At 39.0% G+C, this 5,980-nt stretch overlaps 1 non-coding gene across 1 annotated transcript; it reads right to left on the bottom strand.

Annotated features, from left to right (window-relative positions):
* Nucleotides 1-1,801: 1,801 nt before the first annotated feature.
* Nucleotides 1,802-1,888, bottom strand: TRNAS-GGA (transfer RNA serine (anticodon GGA)). Its single transcript has one exon. It is a non-coding gene; the product is annotated as a tRNA-Ser (tRNA).
* Between the last annotated feature and the right edge of the window lie 4,092 nt (nt 1,889-5,980).

Below are 5,980 nucleotides of genomic sequence, written 5' to 3'. Positions count from 1 at the left end.
CGGTTGCTTCGAGGTCTCACAGGTCCTGCTTAAGCGAAAATGTAGTTGTGGAAGTAGTCTTGCCCACTTTGCCTTACGCTCATAGAGATCTATAAGTATCCCTCTTGTCTAAGTAGGTAAGTACGCTCGGCCCAGTACTAAACTTTAGCATTAAAGCCAGAGTCCTTCTTTTCATGAATGTTCAGGAAGAAGAGAATCCCGAAGTGAGAATTGAATGCCATCCCATTTCCTAAAGAAAGAGATTTCCAATATACGTGAATCACGAAAGAACCAATGCTGTAACTTGCTTCATCCGTCATTATAAGTAATCAATGAGATTTTCTTCCTCGAGAACAAAAAGCTACACGAGGAGAGCCTTGTTTACTGATATGTTACTAAAAGACCAGAGGTGATGGCCTCTGAATTGCAGGGTATGGAAAGTGGGTGTTAATCAACAAGATTATCTACATTTGCAGAAACCACTACTGGAATAAAGTTAGATCTTTATTTCATTTCAAGGAAAAGTTTCAGGGTTTAGCCACCACTCAGACAGTAGTGAAAAATCAAACTAACTCTAGGCGAAAGTGCACGGAGGATCTGTGATTCCTCCTACCTTATGAGCCCTTACGAAATGCCATTTTGAATGATGGACAAATCATGGGTGTCGGCGGTCTAGTCAGAGCATTTTGGAGCGCCTGAGCCGGCAAAGTAGGTTGACCCGTCCCGAGGGGGAGGGAACAAACGGGCAATTGAACACCATAGGGCACAAACGAATCGCCAGTAACGACCTGTATATATCAGGCAAGAGGTGCTACTCCGACCTGGAATCCTGCGTGATGGTTGGTCACCTTACCAATAATCTTCTTAATGTTGGAGAAAATGAGGATCATTGACTTAAATTGGAATTGATACCTAGACTACTTGGTTCTAGCTTGCCACCCCAGAAGGCAACGTATACACAAGTATAGACTATAGGTAACACTGTAGGGTACAGCCTTGGGTAGTCTTAGGGTTTTCCAAGACATGATATGATCGGGTTATTTATTAGAATTGGAAATAGCTAGACGAATAAGTAGGCTTTAAAAGGACGAATAAAGTAGGCATTCTAACTCAAAGTACTCCAGCTTAAGGAAGGACATGCAACATTGGTGATCAACGTATGGAATTTCCGCTATTCCGTTCCGGGAAAACACTTGTTTTTTCATGTTTTTCCTTCGCTGTTCTTTCCTGGATTTTTTGTTGATGATTCTTCCCCTTAAAAAAAGCTTTTCCCTATAAAAAATATGTGGCCCTTTTCTTTCCCGAAAAGGCATTCATTGTTCGTTCTGTGCCAGGAACCAGATTTGAACTGGTGACACGAGGATTTTCAATCCTCTGCTCTACCAACTGAGCTATCCTGACTATTTATTGTGCATCATCCTAGTAGAGTACTTGTATCTATGTCAATTAAAGGGACTAAAAAATAAAAAATTATTCTCAAATTGGACTTAGTAAATATCAGGATAATGATATGGATTGTGAATGACTTACTTAATAATAGGGATTACTTGCCTATACTATAATATGTTCATTTGTATGAATGGGATAAGATCCAAAGAAGTCAGTTCAGATCCGTTTGTGAAAGAGTAGAATAAGAAAGATAGTGAATCTTGTTTGAACCATTAATGAAAAATAGAGGTTGGTACAATAGTTAGGAAGTAAAATGGGCTTTTTATTGGGGATAGAGGGACTTGACTTGAACCCTCACGATTTAGAAAGTCGACGGATTTTCCTCTTACTAGAAATTTCATTGTGGTCGGTAACGTTGGTGAATTAACAGAAACGGAAAGAGAGGGACTCGAACCCTCGGTAAACAAAAGCCTACATAGCAGTTCCAATGCTACGCCTTGAACCACTCGGCCATCTCTCCTACATAATCTTATTATTGACCAGAAACTGAGTGAATAGCGAGTTTTCGTATCACTAAAGTACAGGTACAACCGATTACAGGTTCCATAGGGAGTTTGACTTCCTTTCCAATTTCATATTTCTCAACAACAACTTCTCTCATCCCCACGGATCTATTCAAAATTCTAGAATCGTCCCATGTTTCTATTTCGATTGTATGGCGTGGCGTATACACGTTATGCAAACAGAACGTATGGTTACTTTACTCTATTTTCTCATGGCTTGTTAAACCTTTCTTTTTTCTTTTTGGATCATAACCAAATAAAAACTTCTCGAGTTATCAGAATCCATAGTCAAATTCAGCCCTTGGTTATTCAAGTTAGATGAAATAGTAATAGTTTGGCTCACATTGGTATACTACGAAATCCAATCTGATTCAAATATTGAATATCTCTCCTTGTCGGGACAATTTAAGCAGAATAAAATATCTATTATCGATTTTTAGAATCGAATTAGTCTGTTTTTTTGCTATTTCATACTGTATAATTCCTTTGTTTATGGGATCATTTTCCCCGAGGGTTTCCAATCAATGGGGGCGTAGTATAGGTAGTTAGAGAGTGTAGGCTCCCCTAGCTTGAATTCTTTTTACCCATTCTTTGAGAGTGATAGGTTTGATTTTCCGTACCATAATAGAAGAGCTCAGAAGAAAGAACTAATTATATAAAAACACGACCATTCAAGCTAAAGATCAGAGGATCTGTAATAGGACTCTCATAGACTTGCCGAGAAATAGAAAATTTGGAATCGGCTTTTCTTTTGCGCTAAAAAAACTTGAGGCCTTTTCCCTTATTATATGGCATATCCATACTTTAATAACCTAGTGCCTGATCGATTGAAAGCAATATTTACTGTCAGATAGAGAGATGCTGATAGGAAAAAGGATGGTATTTACTTATTCTCAAGAATATATAGAAAGGGAAAAGCTTAATAGCCACTATTGATCCCCTGAACGGAGCACATGATTCGGGATCAGGTGCGATGTGAAGAGGTAGCCTAGCCTTTTATGAGAGTCAATTGGGAAGTGGAAAGGAAAAACCATTAGTTTAAGTTCCCGGCTTTAGTCCTCTGTGAAGTTTAGTCAACCATTTGAGTCAATTTGGAGTAAATAGTAAGACTTCGGATCGCACCATTCATAATGTTGCATCTCAATACTTGGCATCTTTTTCCCACTGCTGGCTCAGAAATTCGCCTTGGTTTCATCGGAATTCGTTTATTTCGTTCATTAATTCGTTCTGATAGCTACGCAGAGGTCTTTCCTTACGACTCCCGTGCTTAATACGAAAAGCTGTTCTTGTGTGAAAAGTGCCAACTGACTATCTCCTTATTTTCTGATTGTTCTTCCGATAGGAATATTCCCTTGATCAGCTAACCTGGCCCAAGCATAACAATAGTGCATTTCCCCTTGATGGTACGATTTACATATCTTCTACCTCTGCTACTTCTGTTCAGGAAGGTTAGTTTAGGCACTCCATCCCTGAGGGCTGCATCAGCTTATCTTTCTAGAAATCCCAGCTATAAGCTAGATCGGTATAAATAGGGCATTAAGCAGCAATAACAGAGATGGCATCCATGAGTTTTTTAATCCATCCTTTAGCATCACCTCACTCGGACAAGGTGTTTCCTTCCTTCGCAATACCCGGCCTGGGAAATGTAGCTATCCCAATAAGATATGAAAGCTAGGCCACACCTGAGCAAGGAACTTATACATAGAAGTAACAGTAAATGTGCAAGATTTGGACCACTGCCATTTCCTTAAACCATCAATCAACAAATTGAAATAGAGATATCGGTATCTTCCAATCTGCCACAAGGATCTAGTCGCCAGTATCTTTGCCTTCTTCCCAACTTATCCCAGCATTCCTTGTAAGCGTTGCTATCACTCTTTCTCCCTTTGGTGGCCTTGAGGCGTCTCGATCAATCGGTGTATCCACCACAGGACACACCTCCTTCTCTCAACCATCCGAACAAGAAGATTTTAGCACTAACCCTCCTGCAGCTTTCTTTCCGACCGAAGTACCGCTTTTCTTTGCACTACTTTCGAACCGTATCAGGAACAAGAGCTTATGCGTTGCTTTCTTTTCGCAGTACCCGCCCGAGGGGTCATTACTTGATGAAGAGTGCTTCCCCTTTGAGCACCTTATCTTGGCCATCAATATAATTAATCCATCCTGCCTGTCTAGATATTGCTGTTAATACACAGGTTGATTGTATGACTATGGCATAGTGAGTTCTGGCTCCTAGCTGACATACCGAATACAGCATCGAAGCGGGTCTATCTTATTCCGATGTAACGATTCCATTGAATATTGTGATAGCATCCTTGATTTCAGCTAGCTATTCTCAGTGATATGCTTGCTCCTCTTGGATTTCATTCCATGATAAGTATGTATTGGAAGTTGGAATGCCTAAAGTATTGGTGCATTAGGGTCCTCTTAAGCCTTGTTTCCTTCTTGATCTTACCTTTCCGTTGCTATCACTCGCTCTAGCCTCTCCTGGCCAGAGCTCCCTCTATCAACAACACCCTCACGTGATTGATTCACTGGATAAGTATGGCTCATATAAGGTATCCTGATCATAGTAATTGTATCATATCTCCTTCTCCAATTGATCTTACCATCCCTCGAGTCCAAGTCTCGGGATGGCACTTATTAAGGTCCTGTTTCCCCTTGATAGGATCTTCCAGTTCTGGTATCCCTGAAGAGCATTTCCTAGTATGTATTTACTAACCTTAAACGATAGGAGCCGTATTTAGATAGATATCCTATAAATCTATTGATTTTCATTAGCTTGTAAATTCCTTGTGTGAAATAACTCAGAAATTCATTGTGCTAAACTTGTATCTATGCAGTACTGTTTAATGTGGAAGAAGTATTTTTGTTACTAACAACATAGAAACCATGATACCAGTGCATAAGCATGAAAAACACACTTTGTGATCAGATTGATCAAGGTTGTAGTCATTCAAATTTACTACTTCGTTAAATGATGGCTGTTTAAAGGTGTCTACCATAGTTTGTTTGGACAATGTCCTTAGTAATCAGGTATGTGACCTTCTTATAACCCACGACATCGGCATGATAGGTGTTAAATACATCCAGTGATGGTGGAGCTAAATCAGCAGGTTTTATATATGGATCCCAAGGTATATACTTATACCAGGCAGTACAAAATAACCCTGCGTATACTAGAAAAGCAAAATAACCGTACACATACGACTTAGAATTCTCATCATAAAATGGTATTACTACTTCAACCAACTTGTTTGTGATTTCACGTTTCAAAAGGGATTTCAAACCAAGACCGCTATGTGAGAATCGCTGAATAACGTCAAAAGTATCCCTTAAGTAAATATTATCGATAAAAAACAAACCTAGCGAATCATTTATTTCTTTAAACTTATCAAATATATACATTTATATTGTCGCCAGCCTACCTGAGCGTAGAACAAATATTTTATATATACATATTCCATAACTAGAGTTCCATAATTGTGAAACGTGGTATATGGTCGTACGCTAACTCCTATTTGAAAGTCGTGTGGCTCTCTAACAAACATGGAAAACAAACCTATCCTCGGCATCCAACTGTTATAAAAGAATGGAAGCACAATTGTTGTTGGACCTATAAACCCTATTATTTTGGCAGTAAAACCATTTAGACCTCTTTGATCTAAATTGGTAAATGTTATTCGATTTTTCACAAATCTATCAATAGGTGAATTCAAGTAGGAAGTCCAGCCACTGTTGGAACTATCTCCACCGTTCGAACTACCACCACCCCATATAAAATGGTGGATTATACCATGATCGTTGTGCTTAGGTGCACTAGTTTTCACATTTGGATTTGTTCCATCATTAGTGGAACTAGAACCATCATTAGGGTTAGGGGAAGTAGAAGTAGATGCATCATTACTGCCACTAGATGCATCATTGTTGATAGGTTCTTTAGCTCCTTCCTCATCCGTTATATCTTTTTTCTTGGATTTCTTATTATTGTGGAGTTTTTTATCATCATCTTTTTCCCCGTCTCTATTGTATAACAAATTAAGTATCTT

Source organism: Triticum urartu, chromosome 4A (genome assembly GCF_056163025.1).
Source record: "Triticum urartu cultivar PI428250 chromosome 4A, HENAU_Tu73, whole genome shotgun sequence".
Lineage (NCBI taxonomy): Eukaryota > Viridiplantae > Streptophyta > Magnoliopsida > Poales > Poaceae > Triticum > Triticum urartu.
The sequence above is the reverse complement of the archived record's forward strand: the minus strand, read 5'-3'. Positions and strand labels throughout refer to the sequence as shown.